This window comes from Chelonoidis abingdonii, chromosome 9 (genome assembly GCF_003597395.2).
Source record: "Chelonoidis abingdonii isolate Lonesome George chromosome 9, CheloAbing_2.0, whole genome shotgun sequence".
Lineage (NCBI taxonomy): Eukaryota > Metazoa > Chordata > Testudines > Testudinidae > Chelonoidis > Chelonoidis abingdonii.
The window spans coordinates 80,585,904-80,607,882 of NC_133777.1; the positions used below are offsets into that span (position 1 = coordinate 80,585,904).

Consider the following 21,979-nt stretch of genomic DNA (forward strand, 5'->3'; position numbering starts at 1 on the left):
CATGGCTATGTAGCCATCAGCTGTGTTGGAGGCACTTGCATTGTAGGGAGCCCTGAATTGCTGTAGGGAAGAGGGAGCACTGCTGCAGTATGCAATTCCTCTCTCTCCCCCCTTTTGTCTGACGTGGAGGCAGGTGGGCCCTTGTGCTGCATCTCCCCTTGTGCCTTGGAAGTGTGGCACTGCGTCCTTGCACTTCCTCAGCCCAAGGACTGCCTTGGTACCTGGCCTCAGTGCTGAACGCAAGCCTGAGCAAAATCTGACCCTTAGAAACTAGCCCTCTTGTGAAGGCTACCTGCCTTCAGCCTGACAACAGACACAGCTGTGATCTTTGTCATGCAGGGTGGTAGAAATGAAACCATCTCACCAGGCTGCACGTGCATTCCAGGAAACACAGTGGGTTACTACCAGTTGCCACTAAAACAGCATCCCAAATACATTAAATGCCAGACAGAGCCCTAAAGCCATAGCTAAGAACCCCAGTCTGGTCCAGCTCACAAAGCAGGGAGAATGAGGAACAACAGGGAGAGAATTTCAACAAGGGAGAGAAAGTCAAAAGCTCCCATTTGTGCCTTTCCAAATCTCTCACTTCAAGGCTCAGTCCCACAAGCCAGCCAATTAGTGGGTTCTTTGTGGGCCAGTAGTGGGCCATCAGGGATGACTTTGACTGGCTGGCCAACATGGAGCTCCAGAGTCTTGCTCTGAGAGTTGACAGTGCTCAAGGCTAGGCATGATCTGACAAAATAAGTGCCCTTGCTGTCCAAAATGTTCATGGTGTACTTTTTCCCATGGTGTCGCTCTCTGTTAATCACAACGGATTGGGTCACGTGTCTGTTATACATCAAGCCATTTTCACATACCAGGCTCTTTTTAGAATTAATTTCATGACCAAAGCTATAGCACTGGCACAGAAGTATTCATCCCGCATCCTGAAACCCACTCCACTGGTTTCATCACAGCAGAATGGTAATGCATTCTCACTGTTAACCCACTAATCTTAGCTACAGAAAACCCACTCAGTGGCAAGCCATTGATTCATTTGTCTGCGAGTTCCTTTTGCAAAATGCTTTGTTGGTGAAATGGTGGTTGGGTTTGCAGAGACAATGAAAGATGTAGATAATCATTTAAATTGAATGAAACGTCAAACGAACACAGATAAAAACACATTGTTTCCCCCCTAACCCTCAGTATATGTAACAGGAGCTGAAATCACACAGCACCTAGCAGGATTAGGGCCTACAAGCAGAGGGGACAAAAAACTCAATGGACCCCTGCTAAGTAGAGCATAGATGTAGCAGAAATATTCCCTTTTCAAAAGTGTTGGTCACCCGTACGTCCCACTGATTTCAGTAGTGTTTGGGGTTCCCCAGTACCTGTGAAAGGCAGGACATTAACATTTTAAGGGAGAGGATTGTAAAAGCACCCAAAACTTAAATGACTTTTCAGTGGGATTTGATGCTCCTAAATCCCCGGGTGCTATTGAAACTCTCCCCCTTAGGTGCCTAAATGTAGAATCAGGAAACTAACCTAAGCTATGTTTTTGAGGTAGATGTCCACAGATTTCATCCAATGCAGTGAACAAAAAGACATTTCTTCCTCTAAAAACCCTACAACAAAGCAGAAGCATCTGTGTTACACTGCCTTACCTCAGTGTGTTGAAAATTCCTCCTGGATCCTGCGTCTACAGACTATCAGGGCTTTAAGGAACGCACACTGCATAGGCAGAGCCGGGCTCTTCAAAAGTTCATTGGGCACTGCAAACAGTCAAGGGTACAAAAACAGGTCAATAAAGAGTGGTGAGAGGGAGCAGAAGTGGCTTAAGGTAGAAATGGGAGAAACAAGCATACATAAGCAGATATCCTAACGGGAGAAATCAATAGGCACTGGATTAAAGGGTAGTGGAGTGTTTACTCATAAATGTATGTGAGCAGTTTTGCAAGACACAACAGAACTATCCCTTTCAATTCAGGCAGATGATGAATTAGACAGACACCATTGAGCTAAGTATGAAAAGTGACTGCGTGTTTGTTGATCATACCATTTTACCGTCTAAGAAGAATCAAGAGTCCTATAGACAGAACCCAGTCCTTTCTCTCCATCTGACGGTTTTGTGATAGTTTAAGCAAGGAACCACTGGAATAGACACTTGGCTTCACACTAGACCTTGTTAAAAAAGCTAAGCTTGGCCATGGGTTTTAAAACTGACTAGCAAGTTTATGGTTACCAACTTCAGACACCATAAGGGGGGGGCTGATATTCAGACATTGTGCACTGTGAAAATCAAGTCACTTCATGGGGTCTCTGGCTAATTGACCAAAATTTGGGGGACTCAAAATCACTAGCTATGTTTGAAAATCTTGGCCAAGATCCATAGAAACGTTTCCATGATTTATTCTGGAAAATAGTTTTTAAAAACAGGTAAACTTTTACTGGAAACGTCTGTTACCCAACATTAAAACACGGATTACCTGTAACCAACTCAACTGATTCTCATTGTCCAAGCTTTGATAATCGGTATAAACACTGGATTGGGCATAGGATTTTTGAATTACTCCTCTATTTATTATCTAACGTGTTAATAAGAATACACAGCACGACAGGCAAGGAAATATTTCTGCTAACAATCGAAGATGTTTTGCTTAAACCTCTGGAATTCATTGCCATTCCAATTTTGTTCATTAAGAGTAAAAGCACCTGGCTTACAGTAACAGGGCACCAGGCAAAAATAATGCTATCATAAATCCACCTCTTCCCTTATTCTCTGCAGTCACAACCAGGCCCTGGTGTAGCTTAGAGCAGCCATGGGGCTCCCTTAACTTGTGCTTTCTCCCTATGGCCTGAAGGGGGCAGTCCAGCTGCTGGAAATAGCTGGGGTACAGGAATGACTCATCTCTGCAAAAAGTCCCAATATGATTCATGCACTGGGGGTGCCTGCGCAAGGTGACCTAGACCAGATCTGAATTAGCATAAAAGAGCCATAGCATAACCATGAATGGGACCTATTGGGCCTACCGGAGCAGAAGAGAGGGAGAGCCAACACACACCATTGTGCAGGGCTAGGGCGTTCCCAACCGCTCTGGAGAGGCTAGTGCCAGCAGTACTAGCAGTCTGCCCTTGTGTCCAGAACCGGAAGCACTCTTTCCTTAGACACAAGTACAAAATCTGTCCTTCCAGCCATAGAGATGCCCCAGCAACAACAGAAAACACGTTTTCAGGATAAATCATTTTATCAGCTACAGAAAAGTTACACACGAGAGCCATGAACCCCTGCTGCTCGGCCAACGTTTTACTGCAGGAGCAAAAGGGAACGGCAGGAATGAAACAGAAATTAAACAAGGATCAGGTGACATTTTAGATAATTGACATGAAATAGAAAAGGAAAAAGGAAAAAAGAGGGAGATTACGGTGCTTACACATTTACTGAGAAATTGGGGGGGAGGAGGGTGAAACCAGGTAAAGGGCCAGGCCTTGATTCTCTTACTAAATCTGAGGAGAATCTACTTCATCAGGATTCCTTCTGGAGCTCAGTGTGCTCAGCGCGATCACAAGGGTCGGAATCTGCTCTTCAAAAATTGAAAGAAGAAATTACGTTTACCAAGACCTATTTTTAAAGGGATTCTTTTAGACTGTAGAAAACCCTACAGGAGTCCTAACCATACAGGGGGGTTGATTGTATTTAAAGGGAGCCCTGTTGTCATCCCTTAGAACATTTTGACAGATATCAGCTGAGTTTTCCAAAACTGACCAAGGGATCAGGATACCTATTTCTAATGGGAATTGAGCTTCCCAAGCTATTAAGCATCTTTGAACTTCTCATCTGTAAAATATTTCAGTGTCAATTTACCAAGAGCAGTACATGGGCTATACTGCAGACACATCTAAAGGCCAGATTTTTTTGATTTTTATTTATTTATTTATAAGTATTTAGGTGCCCAACTCCCATTAGTTTAAATGGGAATTAGGCACCTGAACTCTTTCAATAAATCTGGCTCTAAAAGCCTAGTTCTGCAGTCAGTACCGATCTCATTGAGAAAGCTTCCATTGAAATCATTGGGAGCTTGGCTGGATAGAGGACTGCGAGATAAAGCCAATGCCATGGAATGAATAACTGAAGAAGTTTCATCAATCTATTGAAGATTATTTTTGGAAATGCATGGAGTTTCTCCAACCCCTCAAGGGAGAGTGAGGCCAGAGTGCCACATACAGACCATTATTCATCTGCTTTTTCAATGATCTAGCAGAAAGGAAAGCAAAAGAAATATATGTAACTCGTTTTGTTAAGGGCTATGAAAGCCTTCCGGCACAAGGCAGGCTGGGATAGTGGTTAGGGCATTCGTCTAGTACTAAGAAGATCTGTGTTCAAATCTCTCTTCTACTCCTGACTTGCAGTGCACCCTTGGGCAGTCACTTAGTGTCTCTGTGCCTTGAGTCCCCATCCATAGCAGGGTCTAATAGCATCACCCTATGTCTCAGGGTTGCTGAGAGGATAAATACATTAAAAGATTGTGGGGTATTAGGGTAATGAGGTATATAGAGATCAATATGTTAGAAATTGGGACACATCATTTGGGGTCAATACTTGTGATTTTACATCTTTAACGATCTAATTTTAAAAATACAAAAAAAATCTTTTCCTTAAATAACTGAATAATTACAATCAATGGACAGCCCAGGGTAGCTATAATGAAAACACTACATCAACAGCACATAAAAATGTCAGCAAACCACAGCTGAAGTGCAGACAATTGCTGGTTCCCTTTCAGAGAGATTATTTTTCAAAAACTGGCCTGTCATTTTATTTAGAATAAAATTAAAATGTTACCTTGTAATTTTGCGCTTGATATCAACAACTGGCACAAAATGAGCAGTCAGGTCTTTGAACGTTTGGACTTTTAGGTCATTATTCTGAAGTCAAGTTCATTGGGACTTGAATGTTCATTCTCGACACAGAGCCCTGATGGTGGATTCAACAGGGGTAAAATAACTCTCATACACACGGCAAACACTTCAACAGCAATTCTGCCCAAAGGGACATTGGCAGGCACTATGAGCAAAATCCAGAAACGCAGAGGTATCTCTGAAGGGGAAGAAGGCTTGTGGGCTATGGAGCAGCTGGCAAGCCCATCCAATGTCTGGTGAAGTCTTGCATGATCCCAACACACCCATGTTATGGGGCTGGCAATCCACTGGGTGGATTCTCTGGTCTCACTCCTCTGCAGCTCATTCTCACCTGCCTATTATGCACTGCCATGCAGGGAGCTGTAGAGAGTGCAGGGAACCCTGGCAGTGTCCCTTCCTCTCCCTACTTCAACCTCCTTGCACAGTGGAGCTATACAGGCACTGCTGTTTGCAGCTAGAGAGTCAGGGTGTGTGGCGGGGAGGAGTAACCCCATAGAGATAACAGTACCTAGGCACCCATCACAGCTTTATGTACATTCCCTCCTGTGATTTATATGCTATAAACTAGGACTCAAATAGGGTGAAAGGCAGGTAAGCTGATCCACTCCAGCACTATGTCCTCCCAAACACCTATGGTTAGTGCTTCTACAGTATCTGGGACTAGAATCTTTGTTTGACACAACTCCCTGTGCTGACTGTGTTATTTTGCTGGCACCTACATCAGTCCATGAAATAGCCAACCACACCCCAAAGTATTAAACTGTTCTTGTAATGAGTCTTTCTAGTGACACACACAAACCACTGCAGCTTCTTTATTTTAGTTTATATGGTTTCTCTTACTAGAACTACAGCGTTATGTGGCATAGGCATAGGCACAATGGGCTTGATTCAGCCTCACTCGAAGACCAGAAATGACCATGGTGATAATCTAGTCCAGCCTCAGCATGGCCTCTGCTTTGGCAACCTGTGATCACTGCAGGTGCAAACAGCAGTAGCTAAGGATGGGGTTTTCAAAAGTACTCAGCAACAGGGCTGGCTTCAGGCACACCAGCAAAGGAAGCAGATGCTTGAGGCGGCCAATGGAAGGGGGCGGGTCTTCAGTGGCAATTCAGTGGCAGGTCCTTCAGTCCCTCTCGGAGCGAAAGAGACACCGCCGAATTGCCGCCGAAGAATGAAGCAGTGCAGTACAGCTGCCACCGAAGTGCTGCCGATCACAGCTTTATCTTTTTTTTCTGCTTCGCCGCTTGGGGTGGCAAAAAAGCTGGAGCCGGCCCAGCTCAGCAATGGCCTAACTCTGCTCCAACTGAAGCACTTTTGAAGAGCTCACTCTACATGATCACAGTGACGTATAGCCTCAAGGAAGCCTTAGACCAAGTGTAGCAATCACAGTCCCCAGTATCCTTCACACTAGAAAGCCACCCAATTGCCTCATTCCGGACACAGGGTGAGATTTAAAACACTTGAAACTCCTGCTTTATCTGCTACTTCATACAACACAGACCTTGTATCCCATACATCCTACCACTGCCATGCTGCAGTATGCTTAGGGTAACCACACACGTAGGTTTCATCTATAAAAAAAAAAAGTCGTATTGCTTTGACTATATCCTAGTCCAGTTAAAGCTGAGTACCCCATTGTGTGATTGCAGTAATACTGGTATATAGTTGCTTCATTCCAAGATAGCTCTTCTTGTGGGGAAAGAGGAATACATTATATTGGTACAAGGCACCTTTAACAAGTATAACTGCGTCCACAGTAGGAGATCATACCACTGTAACTGTTTTGGTGAACAAACAAACAAAAACAAGAATTACACCTCTAACAGAAACCATTATACCAGTGCAAAAATACGTACATAGATGTGGCCTGAACTACAAATCCATGTGTGTTTCTGCTATGGGCAAGATTAGTGATAAGTGACATTGACACAACTGAATGAAAAATAAGCAACTTCAAGTTCGTGTAACTGAACAAATCCAGCAGCATTCTAACGCAGCACAAAGGTCAAGCAGAAGCCTCTGTCAAGAAGTGCAAAGTTTCCTCTGTATTTTCATTTGAATACACTCCTGCTATTTATCATCTCTTTTTTGTCTATATTTATCTTGGAGGAAATGATAATGAACCAAACAACTAAAAAGCCCAAGTACAATGAACAGTTGAGCAAGTGACAAATTAACTAAATTAGATTGATGGCTGCTGATCCATAAGAGCACTATCAAATCCCAATGCTACATCTCATTTTTCACCCAAAGGCCCCTCTCTCCTCCATTCCTGAACAGTGCTGTGTTTCTGGGAGAAGGCTGGTCTGTAAACTTGGAAACATCAACAAGAGTCCAGATTCAGTTTTTCCAGTCTGGTTTCAAAGCTTGCTAATGCCTTTTAGTCTCCAAAGAGACTAAATCTCTTGAGATTTTAATCCAAATAAAACAAAAACTGCTGAAAACAACTCAGATTTTCATGAAATGCTGCAGACAGGTCAAAACTGTTTTACGTTCCTTCACACACACTAAGAAAAAACAATCTCTGTTTCTCCTGCTTCTACACCCTTAAAAACCTCACTGGTCTGACAAAGTAAATCTTCATCTGATCCCCTTCTCCAGATCACTTTATTTCCCCAGCACTCTGTAGTGTTCTCAGTTACAGCAGCAGTCAGACATTCTCTTCCAGCATGCAATTTTCCCCTGAGCCTCTAGAAACCTTAAACCAAAGTTTTCCAACTTCATATCCATTAAGACATTGGCAGGGCAGCCGAGAGAGAAACTTTACTTAAAAAAAAAAAAAAAAAATCACCATCTGCCAAGTTCTTGCTAAATCTGAGAGGGTTGTTTAATCAATTTCTACATTTCCAGAGGCAAGAAAATTAAAGTGTAATCATGGCACTTTAAAAAATTGCCCATTTTACCTTACACACACGAGGCTACCCAGCTATAGCATTCCATTGTACTTCCCTATACTCCCTATTGGGGATCCCTGGACTACAGTAGATATTGGAGTAAAGGGATTTGCCCCATAGTGTCAAAGTTGGAAGCTTGAAGTTAGGAGCTTAAATTCATATTGAGGCACCTAAATAAGTGCCCTGATCTTCAGGGGTTCTGAGCACTCTTAAATCCCTGTGTCTCCTATGCTCAGCACCTCTGAAAACCAAGCCACTTATTTAGTTGCCTAAATGTGGATTCAGATGCCTAGTTTTAGGCACATAATTTTGAGAAAATGGTGACCTGTGTTATTTAAGGCCTAGGTAATACAACTGGCAAGTTAAGGACCATCCCCCTAAACGGGCCTAAATCTCAACTAATACAACTCTGACAGCAAAATACATAGGCCAATTCAGAGGCCCGGGGCTCCTCTCCCATGCGTGAGAAACACACACTGAATATCCTAGTCAGGCCCTTGTCACCAGATCATGCTTTCAGCCAGATGGGGATGGCGGCTCACTGATGAAGCACAGAGAAAGGGTTTCAAAACCCACCAAGGCTGGGGAAGAAATGTCTCAAATCCCCCAGCTAGATGGATGGGGCAGTTTGCTCCTCTATCTGCCTCACAAGCCCAGCCTTGCTTTGATAGCATGGCCTGTACACGCTCCTCTTTGCCCCCACCAGCCCCACACAGTGGCTGAGTAGGTCGACTCTTTCAGTGAAGGGGAGGCTGACTGCGGAGGAGATAGAGAAGGCTAAAGAAGTGCTAATTTTCAGAGCTGTTTGCAGTTGCTTTTGAGCCCTTCCTCAAGGGAATATCCTGCCCAGTTACTACCTCACCACTGATCCCCCCTCATTAGTCACACCCTGAGTGCCTACAGGACCCAGTCGTATATTTATACAGAAGAGTTTCCATGGGCTTGGAGGGAGTTGTGATGTGTGGGGACTGTTTCTGCTCCTTTGCTCACCCTTATGCCATGTGCTAGAGAAAGGTGGATCTGGCCAGACTCCCCAGCAGATCCAGGCAGTTGGTTGGCCCCATAGAGCAGCCTCACCTTTCCAGGAACCATCATTTAAACTTTCAGAATTTGTTCCAAGGCTTTGAATTGTTAGAATAATGAAGAGAGAGACAAAATGAGAACGTGACCCCAACCCCTATTTAATTTCACATAACTGTGCTAAGCTCTTCACTACGCTGTCTCTCTGGCCCATTTTATCTATTGTTTATTTCATTTTTTTTCCAGGAAATTGTTCATTAAGGGTAAAAGCACCTGGCTTACAGTAACAGGGCACCAGGCAAAAAAAATTGTCATCAGGGACAGGGAAGAACATTCATTAATACATCAGACAGAGCAAACCCATAATGAACCAAGGGACTGCAACGAAATATCTTAAATATAATGCAGAAGAAAACGAGGGGCCACATTTTCTACTGGTGTAAATGACACAGTTCTGGTGAAGTCAATGTGTCAGTTTCCACCAGCAGAGAATTTAGACCTAGCAGTTCGGTCTTCGGATGCAGATGGCACAAGGGTCACAGGAATTAATTGAAGGGCAAATGCAGATGTCGTTATCTGGCCTCCATAGGTGGCTGTGATCCATTTCTCTCCCGGGCCTTGCCCTTTCAAATTTGCTGTCATACACTGTTATTGTTATTCCCAAAGTCATTACACTGTAATAGAGATAAAGGTGGTGGGCTGATCTCTGGCTTTGAAGGAAATTTTAGAGCCAATACATATTAATGTTTTCTGCACAATTGAGAACAAGTACATTTCTCTCTCTCCCTCTGATCAAGAATGTCACAATAAAAAGGTACTGTATTTTACTTCCCACTCCACAACCAGCTCTCTCCTCTTCCCACTTGCTTTCAAACACCTGGCCCTCAGAGGGAACACTCAATCGGATTTTCATCCACCCGTGCTCAGGAACACAAAAGAGTTGGGGCTGCAGAATTCCCTATGCCCTTTCTGCCCCTTTGCACACTAGGCCAGAATCTGCCCTGTTGTGAGGGTAACAGTGAATGTAGCATGAGAGGGCCCCTGGGCACACATCGTCCTACACAAGACCAGCTGGAACAGGAGTTCTCTTATCCCCAAACCAAAGTCACATGACCCAAAACCAAAGTTAGACAATCCAATACCTATCAGGGAACAGAAATGGTTCCCAGACATCCCCAGAAGTTATTAGAATATTGCATCACAGCCCACTGGTTTAGTGAGGTATGTAAACACATCCCTAACTTCATGCTTCTAGGACTTCATATCTATTTCCAGCCCTAGGGATGCAAGACAATTTCCTTCAATTTAGGCAAACCATAGGCCTTGGTTTAAAAAACATGCTCAAATTCTGCTGTGTCCTCATGTAGGCAACAGTCTTACAAACACTTGCAGAGTTTATGCACCAGTCCTTTAAGCTCAGTGGGACCGTCCATGTGTATAAGTGTTTGCAGGACTGGAGCCATGGTTTAGCCAGCTTGTGTGAGACAGTTTGTTTACACTGACCATCTGCAGGCATAGCTGCCTGCAGCTCCCAGTGGCCACGGTTCGCTGTTTCTGACCAATGGGAGCTACAGGAAACGGCAGCCAGCACATCCCCGTGGCCCGCGCCGCTTCCCGCAGCTGTCATTGGCCAAAAACAGCGAACCGTGGCCACTGGGAGCTTCAGGCGGCTGTGCCTGCGGACAGTCAATGTAAACAAACTGTCTCACAGTGAGCCAGTGGATTACCCTGACAGGCCACAGGTGGCCCACCACTGGTTTAGACACAACAAATCCTGCATCCTGGCAGGAGGGTAGGTTAGATGACCCTTGCGGTCCCTTCTCACTCTGTGGTTCTATGATTCTAAATGTAAGGCTGACCAAGTTTCTGTGTTAGCGAACTCTCTCCAGCTGGAATGGATGAGCTGGAATCTGCCTAGCTGTTCAGAGGAAAAAAAAGAGCCCCGTGACTTGCCAAAAGTGACTGAGGACATGTCCCAGGGAGGAAATCACAGCAGTCTAGATCTTAATAGTACGCTTTTACATGTTCCTTTTTTTGCCGCAAGAAATCCTAAGCCTGTCTTTGTAGATCTAAAAAAGAAGGGACAGAGGTAAACCTCAGAGAAAGGAATGTTTTTCAATAGATCACTACATGCATGCCCCTCTCCTGCACTGACTAGGCACCGATCCACAACCTCAACTACAGTTCAGCGAAGGCTTAAGTTTGTAGTCCTGTTTTATTTAACATCTGGCCTATGGAAATCCTGTATTTTCCATACAAGCTACTGTTTCCTCTCCATGACCTCACATAAATGAAGGTCCTCGCAGCTCCCCACAGCCCACTTCAAATGGCATTGCCTTTCATCAGCCCTGGTTTTATAATGTTCCATTCCCTTGTGCGCACTCGGCCAGTTCCCCCTTCCCTCCTGTTTTGGGAGAGTCATTTCTCTACCCTGCTAAGCATCCTCCCTCCTCTATGTCCTGCTTCTCCACACAATACTGGCCAGAGATTCTGCTGAATAATCCAATTTAACATCACTGGCGGATGTCTTTCAGTATCATTCCTCCTCAAAATTCATCTCCACTGCTGCACTCAAACTTAATTATGCCTGTGTCCAGGGGGACCTGGGTAGCCCCCAGGCCCTTAGTTACAACTTTTAGCATCTCCTGGGCCTCCAGGTATGTCAGCTGTGTGGTAGGGCAAAGGGTCAGGAGCTTACAATCTACCTGATTACCCCTCTCCCAAGATAGAAGCAACACTTCTTCCTGTGTGAAAACATTTGCAGGTATGAGATTAAGGTGATCTCACTCAAAGCAAGATGGGGGATTTCAGCTATGGGCCTGCCACTCATTCAAGCTTTATCATCCCTCGCTGTATCCGAATAACCCATTCACTCTTACCAGCCATAGCCTCCTCTTTTGTCCCCCACCACATGCAGTATCAATTTCCATTCCTCAGACACAAAGAACCCTAACTACCTCCTGTCTGCTCCAAAACCAACATATCACGTGATTGATTATTTCTATAGCACCCAAAGGATACAAGGTGCTTTACACACCTGTAGGAGCAGGTCCGTGGCTCAAAGCAATTTAAACTCTAAATAGACAACACAGACAGAGACAAGGGGGAAAGGACAGATGCAGCACAAATCCAGTTTTAAAAAAATCAAAGGGGCTTTAAAACATCTGGCTATTCAAATAATTCTTGAACCGCTGCTTTCACCACCTGCCCAGGAGTCACCCTCGACTCCACATTTTCTGCTGTCTCCTCTGCATTTTCTGCTAAATGGGTACATTAAAGGATTAGAAATCTGTGTTATAATGAGCTCGATCTATTTAGCTTAACAAAGAGAAGATTAATGGGTGATTTGATCACAATTAAAGAACCTACACTGAGAAGAAACCATAGAATCATAGGACTGGAAGGGACTTCAAGAGGTCATTTAGTCCAGTCTCCTGCACTCACGACAGGACAAAGTATTATCCAGACCGTCCCTCACAGGTGTTTTTCTAACCTACTCTTTAAAATCTCCAATGATGGAGATTCCACAACCACCCTAGGCAATTTATTCCAGTGCTTAACCACCCTGACAGCTAGGAAGTTTTCCTAACGTCCAACCTAAACTCCCCTTGCTGCAATTTAAGCCCATTGCTTCTTGTCCTGTCCTCTGTAGTTAAGGAAAATAATTTACCTCCTTCCTCCTTGTAACAACCTTTTATGTACTTGAAAACTTATGTACCTTCTCAGTCTTCTCTTCTACAGACTAAACAAACCCAGTTTTTTCAATCTTTCCTCATAGGTCATGCTTTCCAGATCTTTAATCACTTTTGTTGCTTTTCTCTGGACTTTCTTCACTTTGTCTACATCTTTTCTGAAATGTGGAGCCCAGAACTGGATACTATACTCCAGTTGACACCTAATCAGCGCGGAGTAGAGCAGAAGAATTACTTCTTGTGTCTTGCTTACAACACTCCTGCTAATACATCCCAGAATGATGTTTGCTTTTTTTTGTACCAGTGTTACACTGTTCACTCAAATTTAGCTTGTGATACAATATGAACCACAAATCCATTTCAGCAGTACTCCTTCCTAGGCAGTCATTTCTCATTTCGTATGTGTGCAACTGATTGTTCCTTCCTAAGTGGAGTACTTTGTATTTATCCTTCTTGAATTTCATCCTATTTACTTCAGACCATTTCTCCAGATCATTTTGAATTTTAATCCTATCCTCCAAAGCACTTCCCTCCCAGCTTGGCATTGTCCGCAAACTTTAAAGTGCACTCTCTATGCCATTATGTAAATCGTTGATGAAGATACTGAACAGAACTGGACCCAGAACTGATCCCTGCAGGACCCCACTTGATATGCCCTTCCAGCTTGAATATTTAGCAATGAGTTCTTCAGTCTAACAGAAAAATGTCTAACACGATCCGATGGCTGGAAATTGACACTAGACAAATTCAGACTGGAAATATGGCAAACATTGTTAATGGTGAGAGTAATTAACAGTTGGAACAATTTACTAAGAGAAGGTTATGTTGGATTCTCCATCACTGACCACTTTTATATCAAGAGTGGATGTTTTTCTAAAAGAAGATTTGCTCTAGAAATCGTTTTGGGGGCAGTGGTATGGCCTGTGTTATACAGGAGGTAAGACTAGAAGATCACAAGGGTCCCTTCTGGCCTTGGAATCTATGAGTCTGTGGGCAGGAGCAGACACTGTGCCTACACTTCATTAACCTTGTCCACAATAAAAAAAGAGAGGCTAACAGACCTCTTGCTAGATAGGGCACCATTAGTAAAACCTCTGGGCATTTCCAGCCAAGTAACATTTTGTTCTCTCTGATTCCCACCCAATAACTCTGAAATAAAAATGGCTCTAACAAGGTAAGAGACAATACCAAACCCGAAACACACAGCTTGAACTTCTCTAGAAGCCTGGTCCCTCCAGGTCTTTGTATGACCTGCGGTCCCTCACTGGACACGTGAATGAAAGCATGTAATGTTTGCCTAGACTTTCGACCTTACCATTTCTAACTGAACAGTTCTCTAGCCTGCTCTGTCAGAGTACTCTTTCTTCCCCACACTCTTCCTAAGGTGCCGACTGGATTCATAAAGCACAAAATTGGGAGTCAAGAGTTCAGAGTTCTATTGTCAGCTGTGTAGCAGACCTGATGTGCAAAGCAGAGCCTCAGTTTTCCACGTGCTTTTGTACATGTGCCCAAGTTCTCTCCCTGGGGAGAAGATGAGAGAAAGAATGAACCACATGTGACAGACATTAGTCACGTCACTTCATGTACCACTGGAAAGTGCTCAGATACTTTGGTGATAAAAGTGATAGAAGAACGTGAAAAGAATAGAATAGCATATGTTTCACACATGCAAGCTGAGGGCTGCGTATGCATATACCTTAACCTCTCACTGTCTCTGTTTTCCAGCCTGTAAAATGGGGCAAGTACTTCTTCTAAACCTCACAGAGGAGATTGTGAGGTCTCATTAATGTTTGTTAAGCACTTTGAAGAAAGGTGCTATCTAAATGCAAATTCAATGGCAGACCCAGGAATAGAACACTGAGTTCCTGGGTCCCAGCACAATGCTCAATCCACCAGATCTCTACCTGACAGGAGGCACAGTGGTACCCTAACTCTGCATTTCCATGCTTTCTAATATTTGGGTTATTTTCAGTTTAACGTTAGCTTTTAAAGTCCTGGCTTTAGAACTTTAAAAAAAAAACCCACCCCCACACAAAATTCTATTAATGGGGTATTTCCCCCTCTTGTTACCGATACATATTTTCTGAACAAGCAGGACACCAGCTTCATGACATTATTTGGCTGGGAATTCAATAAATAATCTGCTGGAAGACGAGTTACAACCTTTATTACTTGATTTTTTTTTTCTCCATGGGAAGCACAGTTCAAAACAATCCCTTAACTAATGGCATTGTCACTGTGCTACTCTCAGGCCCTAGGGGTAGTTCTTCTGGTTTTTAAATGGCTTTATAAAATGTGCCAATCAGACAAATGGACTCCTTTCTCCATCCCTCTAATACAGCTTACAGTGCCTGGATACAGTGATGGCATGATAAAAATACCATAAATAAAGAGATACAGAGCTAGCAAGATCAGCTAGATAGAATGATAGATACAGAGCTCGCGAGGTAAGACAGACAGAACAGTAGATACATAGATATGTAGACAGACAACTCTTTTGTCTAGAAAGAGAGCTAGTTTTTGAGCTAACACAACTAAAGACTATTTTAGACTGATGACTCTTATTTTTTACCCATTTGGACTCTCCAGTATAATATAATAAGGGAGTGAAAACATTCCCTCTATTGCTGAAAGATCAGAGAGGTGTGAGTGATTGTTTGGGAGGGCTTGGGGGGGGGGGGGGGCACTGTTTGCATCTGTAACCCACCTATTTAGGAACTGTTCTAACATTACCCTACAGGTGGTGTCAAGTTTCTGACTGACCCACAGACCCAATCTGTGCTCCACAAAACATCAGCAGGAGAAGGCCAGGTAGCTGTGGTAACATCCCCTGTCCCCTTCTTCCCCTTTCAAGGCCTGAGAAGCAGATCAGCAACATTTTTCCCCAGTGTTTGCATCCCACAAACGGCTTCCCCGTTTAAAACGATCACTTAAAGCAGGGGTTCTCAAACTTCATTACCCCATGATCCCCCTCTGACAACAAAAATTTCTACATGACCTCAGGAGTGGGGACCGAAGTCTGAGCCCACCCAAGCCCTGTGATCCCACATGGGGGAGGAGGGGAAACCCAAAGCCCGAGTCCTGCCACCCAGGTGGAGGGGGCAAAGCTGAAACTCAAGGCCTGCAGCCCCACGCAGGGGTCCATAACCTGAGCCTTGCTGCCCAGGGCTGAAGCCCTGTAACCCAGCAAGTCCGAAACAGCCCTGGCAACCCCATTAAAATGGGGTTGTGACCCACTTTGGGGTCCTGACCCAGAGTCGGAGAGCCACTCACCCGGAGGGAACTGAAATTCTGCTCCTGTCAGGTGTGCACATCCTGCAAGGGGGTAGTGCTGGCTTGTTGACAACTCCCCTTGAGGCGGCAACACAACATCATACCTTCGCTGCCATGTTAATGGAGATGACAGATCTAGAGGCTGCCGAAAGGAAAGGAAGTTGACCCCCCTACTGCACCATCTCCTTTTCTCCCTGTAGGCTCTAGTTCAAGAATCAATACAGAAAGGACGTCAGATTATATTGGGTCCCTTCTGGCTTTATAATCTATGAAAGCCCCTCTGTGAGCACCCTCCATGGGGCCTGGGATTAGGGTTACCACCTCTGAAATGCAAAAAAACACGGCCGGCACACATACACTCCTCCACACAAGGCAAGCCTGCTGCAACTCCAATCCCCAACCACAAGGCAACTCCGCAACCTTCCCTTCCCTTCAACAGCCCTGTATAGTCACTCAAACCCTCTCTCTCACACGTACACAGTGCACTTGGACGTTGATGGGCAGACAGCTGCTGTATTTTCATCGGTTTGATGGGTTATCGCATAAGCTGTGGAAGTGAGAACATTGCAGCACCTTCAGCTGGACACAGAAACTTTTAACATCAGATATCAGAGTGTACAGTGGTAACACCACAAATCTTTAGACCCACATAATGTAATCTGTCGGTTTTCAATTGTCTGGCAACTGACAAATCCATATAAAAATCTGGCCAGCCTGGTCAAATACCAGCCAGGCAGTAACCCTAACTGGAATCTGTGAGAATGGCCAGGTCAGCCTCAGTGACATTGTCTCTCCACAAACCCTGTGAGGATTAATCAGAGTCTGGTAAAGCTTACGCTATGGGTGGTGCTCCTTGAGCTCCAAAACCCTGAGACAGCAGGGAAGTCAAGTGCAGCCTGGCAGCGTGCCTCCTGAGAGTCCTGGTTGTGCCTATATATTATGGCAGCTCATATAAGCCAAATCCTTCCCACCCTATGTGCACAAGTAATCCCACTGGACTTCAGCTGGCACCTCTCTCATAAGGCCAGCAGGGTTAGGACCATGCACAATCACTTTCTGATACAAAACTCTCCCAATATTACAGACAGTAACATCAGCCACACAAGACCTCATCAATAGGACTTTGGATTGACTTACGCGGAACCAGAATTTAGAATACACAAGAACACTTGAATTTCTTGGTGACCATAAGGCTTAAGAGCAGTCTTTTTTGCTTATTGCAATTAGCGCTCCTGGCATTTACTAAACATTCGACAGCATTGTTTCAGCAAATATTTTGCTGCAGACTTCAGAGTTATTTCTGCACCATATCCCTATCAGTTCCTTACAACATCCCAGTGTGAAATGGAGAAATAGCACGTAAGTATCAGCTGAAAAACTAAAGATCAGGCTGCGGCCTGAATAATGCCCAGCATTTTACAGTTTAAACAAAATATCTGTGAGTAATGTCTTACCTCCTTATTATGATGAATTAAGCGTAAACTGCAGTGTCATGAAACTGCATAGATTAATTACACATATGCTCTGTATAAAACAGGGCTTTTCAAGTTCTTAAATATTAGCCGTTAAGGGAAAAGAGTAACATTTTCTAATTATGTCACTGATCTAAATTCCTTGTCTCCCTCCTGTGAAAGCATTTCACTCCTTCACCATGAGCCACATTAATGATAATTCCTGCTACTTGATATAGCCTTTGTGCTAATCAAATTGTCACCAGTCGACATGTGCTTTTGGCACATTTTTACCTTTCCACAAGACTAAGATTTCAAACATTTGAAACTACCATTAGCTTTGAAGAATGTACTAAAAATCTAATTTTAAAAAAAAGTTGTTGCGAGATTTGGGATGGCCCACTAATTAAAATAATCACATCTTACTTCTACTTTTCAAATGTATCTGCCTACAAATCTAAAATCTCTTTCAGAACAATTAAAATCAGAACTAAAAAAATCCCAAAGTGCTTTCCTCTTTCACGCGGAGTCAGACGGAACACACTTTTTCAGATTTCAAAGTCCCTTAAAACATCATCACCTTTGAAAACAGATGCACAGTCAGCCCCAGAAGTGATTTATACAAGTGAGATGCTGGAAACTGCCAGGAACTATTCATGTTCAAAGTTCCCTCAGCAGGCTCAGACAAGTCCAGTTTGCATCACATATAATTAGGACTTTTCAGACCACAACGATCAATAATATAATTAGTAAATGATACGTTATTTCTCAAAATACTGATACTGTCTTTGATCAAGTGAAGTTGACTGACTACTCATGACATTTAATGTTAATTAAAGAAAACTTGATTAAAAAATTCCTTGGAGAATTATCTAATTACGCTACATAAAAAATAAAAATATGTAGTATCTGTAGTTTAAGGTTTACTACAATGACTATTGTTTAGGAAACTTTAGGAAGGAATTAGCATTAACATTTTTTTCTTCCCTACAGAAATAATTTGTGACATTTGAGCGTGTATACCAGATGGCCCAGTTTAGTAATGAGATCTGTCCTACTTACAACACCTGAATTTGTAGGTGAGTTCTCTCCCAAATTGTGGAACAGCACCAGCCACAAGGGACCATTTGCCAAGTTTTATTTTTCTTTTGCCTCTGGGCAACTGACACCGATCTATTATGACCCAGGCTTTTGGCAATGCAATGAAGGACTATACCAACAGAAACGAAGCAGAGAGTTCAAAAGAGTAAGTAAGATCCTTAATCAGAGATAAGAACAGAGCAAGAGCATTTAATAATCTCCTGAAATACGATATTTTGGCTACCAATACCTGATAGCTTCCAAGAGCAGGCACTGAGGGAAGTTTATATTAAAAAATGTATTTCCAAGTGATTTCTAAACCAAAATGTCTCTGTAAATTTGTAGGAGCATCAAAGTTGTGTGGTGAAAAGGTACTTTAATTTCACTACTGTGATGCGGTTAAGGATTTCTTAAGAACTTAAAGACACAAGATCGCCTGGCTTCAGATGACAACACCACAAATAATGGACAGAATGCCTCACAGTATCACAGTAGGACAGCTGCCATGGGAGTAGGCGGTGGCGGGGGAGGGCTGATATTTACAAAACTCATCTCATTTGGATCCTGATTTCCCGCAAGCTACGGCCCTGAACCTGCAAATGCTTATGCATTTCCTTATGAATTTTATACACATAGGAAGTAGGCTCACAGAGCTCAGTGTGTCTAAGCTCAGCGTTTGCATAAACATTTCCAAAACAGGGCCTCCATCTTGCTTTTGGCTCATCAACCCAAGCTACAGTGGCATGAATAGGGGGCAGTAGCATAGTCCCTTGTTTCCCTGGGGTTAATCCACATACAAAATATCACACCTTCAGTAGGAGCTCATGATACTGTGCTATAGTTCTGAAATTTCAAGTATTATTACAGCGGCCATGCTAGCTTCCACTTGGAACAGGCTGAAATATTCTGGTAGCTCAGTGGCACATTGCTGTCAGTATGGGCAAAGAGCAGCGAGCTCACAAGCATGCTGAGGCTTTCATTTTGACCAGTTTAGAATCTCTGGCAAAAGAAAGAAAAAGAAAAAGCAACCTTGCTGCAACTCTAGCAATTTGGTTTACTTTGAAAGCTGAAGAATGAAAGCGCTGAGAGCAGGATGTTGGTTAAATAGGTGCTGCTTGTATTTGCCCCAGATGCGATGAAGCTGGCATGCTGTTCAATACAAAATGATTAATGATTGCTTGCAATCAGCCTTAGAAATCAATTGGCATTGAATGACATAATGATTCTATGACATCATAAAGCCTCACAGCTGATGCTCATTCTTTGACATTTTTCCCCACGCTGCCATTTTTGGCAGTCTGAGGGTGTTCACAAAAATGATGAGTTTTAGGATGTTAATGAATGAAAGAGTTTTCACATCAGGGAAGTCTTTGTATTCCTCACAGCCAAATTTTATTTTTCTGGGCACTCATCTTCCCTTCCACCATCAGCCTTCATAACTCTTAGTCAAATTCAGCCACTTTAGTATTGTAGAGAAAAAGTCATCTGTTTTGGAAAAGATTCTGCGCTGGGATCATCACTCTGATGGCTGGAGGAGAACTTAAATATAAATGGCGAAAGGAAACAAAGAGGCTTATTTCTATATATTTCCTGTACTGAAAAATGATGTACCTACTGCATGTATTGAGAACCATCTAATTCTATTTCGCTAAGTTACAAGTGTACCAAGTTTGTGCGACTGGATTATCATTTTTTCTCTCTCAATCATATTACTGGTATGTTTTTCCACAAGGTACCTATCTAAGGCAGACAATGTTTTCAAGTAGTTCCCAAAGTCATTTTTGTATGCATTTTAAGCCATCGTAGTGTGCTTGTACTTTCCACAATGAATGAAATGACACTAAAGTACAGTGTAAGATTTACTAGTCTCCTAGAGTAGAAATTCTGAGAATTAGTCTCACAAGTAGCAGCAGCCGCCACTTAAGAATTTTAGTTTCTTACAGCTCTTGCAGATTTTCCTTCCCCAGATAACAATTCCACAGCATATAAAAACAAATAAATATATCTATTATTAAAAATCTCCCAGGCCACATATATACACAGTTCTCTAAAGTAGCCCTTTCTCCCAAGCTACAACTAAAACTACTTCCAGATTGGAGGATCTGAAATACCAAAACTTTTCCTAATTTCATTTGCTTTTCCTTCATCGCCAAATCACGAATCTAGAAAATGAAGACAGAAATTTAAACTCAAAAGACAGCCTTTAGTGACTGCTTGCATGTCTGCCTCCAAAATAAATTGCAGGTGTAAAAATGTAGGCACAAAACCCAAGGCTGGTTTTACAAAGCCGTTCCTGTCTGTTGCATTAATATCTATGGGGACCTTCAGCAAACACACGAATTTGCAACACAGGTAACTCCTCCCATATCTGAGGTACAATAAAGCAAAGTTCTTTGCCCCTCTTCATTCAATATATTGTTTTAGCACGCACACATCACTGCTACAAAATAGCACAGGTTGGCTTGTACCAGGCAGCACGACATCAGCTGATGTATTTGAAGTAAATGATAGTGTAAGTCTTACTAAAAGGAAGAGCAACATCATAACTGTCAGAGCAATTTTCCACATCAGTAGTTTAACACCTGAACTATTGCTTATTTTTGCAACTGAACGATTTCCCAGTTTCTAGCCATCCAACTCTGAAACATCAGTTCTGAGATGTGTCAAACAACATTTGCCTAAAAAGAGACAAACATACCTCTGAGATGGAGACTTAATCAGAAAACAGTGCTTCTTTCAAAATAAAAACGCTGAATGTCTAAAATTCCCGTTTACTTTTCTGTAACCAACTGGCCTGTAAATAATCCCAGGTTTCACAAACACTAGAATATTAGGCTGCCTCTGACTCAATATCATAAAGATGGAGTTATTCGTTTTAATTTCATACTACTGTAATTCTCACGTTTGTAAATGAGGATAATCTGTAAAGTCTGTTACCAGCGAGCTCAACCACATCTCAGAAGAGAGAGATAATGACATTCTTGCACCATGTACTTTGGACATGAACAACTGGCCAAGCTTCTCCACTTGTCACGCTCCGCTAGTTACTGATCTGTACAGCTGCCCTTTTTAAGGGCTTCCTTACATTCACAAACTAACTAAGAAGATTCAGTTTCAAATGGAAAAGACACAAGGCCATTTAATATACCTACATTTCCTGACTTTGATTATTCCCAAGGTTACACAAGGGGAAAAAAATACAGCTGGTTGGGAATTTTTCAAAAACATTTTTCCACTGGAAAGCGCCAATTCATCAAAATTGGAACTTTTTGCAGTAATATATCAAGTTTGACCAAACTTTAGTAAGCAAGGTCCAGGATGGAATTTCTGATGCATGAAAGAGAGATGTTGGAGACTCATGTTCAAACCCCTGCTCTGAAAGACCAGGGATTTAAACATGGGTCTCCTACATCCCAGCTGAGTGCCCTAATCACCAAGATATGAGCTATTCTAAGAGCTCTCTCTCCATCTTGCCTGTTGAAGCTGCTTCACTTCAGATAAATTATTAAATATGTATTATGCTAGAGAGACTGATGCCACAGCCTGGTGCCTAGGGCACTCACCTGGCATGTAGCAGCCCCAGGTTGGGATGTAAACCTGGGATTCCCCTATTCCCAGGCTACTGACCATAGTGTGATGGGTGAGGGTCTCTTTTCTCCTGTTGTTTCCCCCT

General features: G+C 43.0%; 1 protein-coding gene across 4 annotated transcripts in view; it reads right to left on the reverse strand.

The window, feature by feature from the left end:
• MEGF11 (multiple EGF like domains 11) overlaps positions 1-21,979 on the reverse strand; it is a 394,137-nt gene that overhangs the window by 287,051 nt on the left and 85,107 nt on the right. For all 4 annotated transcript variants that reach the window (XM_032766029.2, XM_032766028.2, XM_032766027.2 and 1 more), the window contains exon 2: positions 1,644-1,751. The gene's annotated coding sequence lies outside the window, so the exon portion shown is untranslated. The remainder of the gene's footprint in view (positions 1-1,643; positions 1,752-21,979) is intronic.